This window comes from Pseudophryne corroboree, chromosome 11, assembly GCF_028390025.1.
Source record: "Pseudophryne corroboree isolate aPseCor3 chromosome 11, aPseCor3.hap2, whole genome shotgun sequence".
NCBI lineage: Eukaryota > Metazoa > Chordata > Amphibia > Anura > Myobatrachidae > Pseudophryne > Pseudophryne corroboree.
Window position 1 is genome coordinate 129,752,668 of NC_086454.1, and position 5,196 is coordinate 129,757,863.

General features: G+C 34.6%; 3 non-coding genes across 3 annotated transcripts; all 3 read right to left on the reverse strand.

Annotated features, from left to right (window-relative positions):
• Positions 1 to 84: 84 nt before the first annotated feature.
• TRNAT-UGU (transfer RNA threonine (anticodon UGU)) lies at positions 85 to 157 on the reverse strand. Its single transcript has one exon. It is a non-coding gene; the product is annotated as a tRNA-Thr (tRNA).
• Positions 158 to 1,689: 1,532 nt separating this feature from the next.
• On the reverse strand, positions 1,690 to 1,762 carry TRNAT-UGU (transfer RNA threonine (anticodon UGU)). The gene has a single exon. It is a non-coding gene; the product is annotated as a tRNA-Thr (tRNA).
• Positions 1,763 to 4,669: 2,907 nt separating this feature from the next.
• On the reverse strand, positions 4,670 to 4,742 carry TRNAT-UGU (transfer RNA threonine (anticodon UGU)). Its single transcript has one exon. It is a non-coding gene; the product is annotated as a tRNA-Thr (tRNA).
• Positions 4,743 to 5,196: the final 454 nt, after the last annotated feature.

A 5,196-nucleotide genomic window follows, 5' to 3' on the forward strand; every position in this document is an offset into this window, starting at 1 on the left:
CCTCACTTAAAGCTCTTGAGCAGACTATTTCAACATTGGGAGCTGCAATTTATATTTTAGCAGCAGTAACAAGAAAGTAGCACTAGGCCCCAGTGAGATTTGAACTCACAACCCCTGGTTTACAAGACCAGTGCTCTAACCCCTGAGCTATGGAGCCTTGCCTTCAGCACTATGTATGTTCATTCTGCTTAGTGATGGAAAAAAATCTTCTGCAAATTTCAAATCTCTGTTATCATTTTATTGTCGCTTTTTGTCCCAATGTAGACTTTTCACAAAAAAATTCTACAAATTTGCAATATCCTTGATTGAGGCATGTAGTATATAACTTTTTCAGAAAATCAAATAAATGCAAAAATTAGCTGTCTTTGCTTTAATTGAATTATATAGAAAATATTGAAAAAGTTGGACATATTTTTAATGGCTCTCCAACTTTGTGTTAGAGTGTCCTGTAGTGAGCTGAAATGATAATACCATGCCTGTCAGCAGAAACAGAACAGGTGTACAACAGGGTGAGAAGTATTAAAAACCTCCTAATGTGTGTGTTTTTTTGCTATCATTAAAGTAAAATTATTGGAAAGCTCTTACCATAGTTTCATAATAATAGTGAAAAACTTGTTGGAACTATCAGCATGAACAGAATCGGCCCAATAAAATGCAACAAATATGTTTTAGACATGCTCTTGTAACCAATCAGCAGATTAGACTGAACATCATAACTCTGTGTACAAATTGAATATCCAAATGTGTGACCAAATTGAAATGGTTCTCCTCACTTAAAGATATTGCATAGACTATTTTAACATTGGGAAACACTGGGTCCCAGTGAGATTGGACCTCATGACCCCTGGTTTACGAGACCAGTGCTCTAACCCCTGAGAGATGGAGCCACATAAGTAGCCAGAACTGTGACCAATACGGGGTCTGAATTATGGTGGAAAAGAGTTTTCTTCAAATTTCAGTAATCTTATTGGATATTATTAGTTGTATCTCATTCTCCAAATATACACTTTTAACAAATGACCACTGCTGAAATGCCTGCTTGGGACATGCAGTTAATAACCTATTAAACAATTTAAAGAAACTTTCAGTTTGCTGTTGTATGTTGAATAGGTGTATATATAAAATTGAGGAAATGTTGGTCATGTTTTCTATGCCTCACAAACCTTGTGCTCCTTAGTCTGGAATGCCTTCAAAATGATATGACAGAATGTCTTTATATTGAGATATTTGTGACCAATAGTGGTCATTACCTTGAGTATGCTTGCATTTGTACTTTATATATGCTTACATGACCAAAAAAGCCTTCTGGCAGCTACAGTTGTCAATTCAAAACTCTTCTGGATCAACTGATGAAGTTGATTCATACACGGTACAATACAATGTATATACCATTGTTGCTATCTTTAAAGTTTAATTATGGAAAAGCTCTTTCTACAGTTTGTAATGATACTGAAAAATTATGATAGGATTATCAGCATGAACAGAATCAGTACAATAAAATAATTTTAAGACATGCTCTTGGAACCAATTTGCAGATTAGACTGAACATCATAACTCTGTGTACAAATTGAATATCCAAATGTGTGACCAAATTGAAATGATTCTCCTCACTTAAAGCTCTTGAGCAGACTATTTCAACATTGGGAGCTGCAATTTATATTTTAGCAGCAGTAACAAGAAAGTAGCACTAGGCCCCAGTGAGATTTGAACTCACAACCCCTGGTTTACAAGACCAGTGCTCTAACCCCTGAGCTATGGAGCCTTGCCTTCAGCACTATGTATGTTCATTCTGCTTAGTGATGGAAAAAAATCTTCTGCCAATTTCAAATCTCTGTTATCATTTTATTGTCGCTTTTTGTCCCAATGTAGACTTTTCACAAAAAAATTCTACAAATTTGCAATATCCTTGATTGAGGCATGTAGTATATAACTTTTTCAGAAAATCAAATAAATGCAAAAATTAGCTGTCTTTGCTTGAATTGAATTATATAGAAAATATTGAAAAAGTTGGACATATTTTTAATGGCTCTCCAACTTTGTGTTAGAGTGTCCTGTAGTGAGCTGAAATGATAATACCATGCCTGTCAGCAGAAACAGAACAGGTGTACAACAGGGTGAGAAGTATTAAAAACCTCCTAATGTGTGTGTTTTTTTGCTATCATTAAAGTAAAATTATTGGAAAGCTCTTACCATAGTTTCATAATAATAGTGAAAAACTTTTTGGAACTATCAGCATGAACAGAATCGGCCCAATAAAATGCAACAAATATGTTTTAGACATGCTCTTGTAACCAATCAGCAGATTAGACTGAACATCATAACTCTGTGTACAAATTGAATATCCAAATGTGTGACCAAATTGAAATGGTTCTCCTCACTTAAAGATATTGCATAGACTATTTTAACATTGGGAAACACTGGGTCCCAGTGAGATTGGACCTCATGACCCCTGGTTTACGAGACCAGTGCTCTAACCCCTGAGAGATGGAGCCACATAAGTAGCCAGAACTGTGACCAATACGGGGTCTGAATTATGGTGGAAAAGAGTTTTCTTCAAATTTCAGTAATCTTATTGGATATTATTAGTTGTATCTCATTCTCCAAATATACACTTTTAACAAATGACCACTGCTGAAATGCCTGCTTGGGACATGCAGTTAATAACCTATTAAACAATTTAAAGAAACTTTCAGTTTGCTGTTGTATGTTGAATAGGTGTATATATAAAATTGAGGAAATGTTGGTCATGTTTTCTATGCCTCACAAACCTTGTGCTCCTTAGTCTGGAATGCCTTCAAAATGATATGACAGAATGTCTTTATATTGAGATATTTGTGACCAATAGTGGTCATTACCTTGAGTATGCTTGCATTTGTACTTTATATATGCTTACTTGACCAAAAAAGCCTTCTGGCAGCTACAGTTGTCAATTCAAAACTCTTCTGGATCAACTGATGAAGTTGATTCCTGCACGGTACAATACAGATTAATACAATGTATTTACCATTGTTGCTATCTTTAAAGTTTAATTATGGAAAAGCTCTTTCTACAGTTTGTAATGATACTGAAAAATTATGATGGGATTATCAGCATGAACAGAATCAGTACAATAAAATAATTTTAAGACATGCTCTTGGAACCAATTTGCAGATTAGACTGAACATCATAACTCTGTGTACAAATTGAATATCCAAATGTGTGACCAAATTGAAATGGTTCTCCTCACTTAAAGCTCTTGAGCAGACTATTTCAACATTGGGAGCTGCAATTTATATTTTAGCAGCAGTTTTGAACTCACGACCCCTGGTTTACAAGACTAGTGCTCTAACCCCTGAGTTATGGAGCCTTGCCTTCAGCACTATGTATGTTCATTCTGCTTAGTGATGGAAAAAAATCTTCAGCAAATTTCAAATCTCTGTTATCATTTTATTGTCGCTTTTTGTCCCAATGTAGACTTTTCACAAAAAAATTCTACAAATTTGCAATATCCTTGATTGAGGCATGTAGTATATAACTTTTTCAGAAAATCAAATAAATGCAAAAATTAGCTGTCTTTGCTTTAATTGAATTATATAGAAAAACTTGTTGGAACTATCAGCATGAACAGAATCGGCCCAATAAAATGCAACAAATATGTTTTAGACATGCTCTTGTAACCAATCAGCAGATTAGACTGAACATCATAACTCTGTGTACAAATTGAATATCCAAATGTGTGACCAAATTGAAATGGTTCTCCTCACTTAAAGATATTGCATAGAATATTTTAACATTGGGAAACACTGGGTCCCAGTGAGATTGGACCTCATGACCCCTGGTTTACGAGACCAGTGCTCTAACCCCTGAGAGATGGAGCCACATAAGTAGCCAGAACTGTGACCAATACGGGGTCTGAATTATGGTGGAAAAGAGTTTTCTTCAAATTTCAGTAATCTTATTGGATATTATTAGTTGTATCTCATTCTCCAAATATACACTTTTAACAAATGACCACTGCTGAAATGCCTGCTTGGGACATGCAGTTAATAACCTATTAAACAATTTAAAGAAACTTTCAGTTTGCTGTTGTATGTTGAATAGGTGTATATATAAAATTGAGGAAATGTTGGTCATGTTTTCTATGCCTCACAAACCTTGTGCTCCTTAGTCTGGAATGCCTTCAAAATGATATGACAGAATGTCTTTATATTGAGATATTTGTGACCAATAGTGGTCATTACCTTGAGTATGCTTGCATTTGTACTTTATATATGCTTACTTGACCAAAAAAGCCTTCTGGCAGCTACAGTTGTCAATTCAAAACTCTTCTGGATCAACTGATGAAGTTGATTCCTGCACGGTACAATACAGATTAATACAATGTATTTACCATTGTTGCTATCTTTAAAGTTTAATTATGGAAAAGCTCTTTCTACAGTTTGTAATGATACTGAAAAATTATGATGGGATTATCAGCATGAACAGAATCAGTACAATAAAATAATTTTAAGACATGCTCTTGGAACCAATTTGCAGATTAGACTGAACATCATAACTCTGTGTACAAATTGAATATCCAAATGTGTGACCAAATTGAAATGGTTCTCCTCACTTAAAGCTCTTGAGCAGACTATTTCAACATTGGGAGCTGCAATTTATATTTTAGCAGCAGTAACAAGAAAGTAGCACTAGGCCCCAGTGAGATTTGAACTCACGACCCCTGGTTTACAAGACTAGTGCTCTAACCCCTGAGTTATGGAGCCTTGCCTTCAGCACTATGTATGTTCATTCTGCTTAGTGATGGAAAAAAATCTTCAGCAAATTTCAAATCTCTGTTATCATTTTATTGTCGCTTTTTGTCCCAATGTAGACTTTTCACAAAAAAATTCTACAAATTTGCAATATCCTTGATTGAGGCATGTAGTATATAACTTTTTCAGAAAATCAAATAAATGCAAAAATTAGCTGTCTTTGCTTTAATTGAATTATATAGAAAATATTGAAAAAGTTGGACATATTTTTAATGGCTCTCCAACTTTGTGTTAGAGTGTCCTGTAGTGAGCTGAAATAATAATACCATGCCTGTCAGCAGAAACAGAACAGGTGTACAACAGGGTGAGAAGTATTAAAAACCTCCTAATGTGTGTGTTTTTTTGCTATCATTAAAGTAAAATTATTGGAAAGCTCTTGCCATAGTTTCATAATAATAGTGAAAAA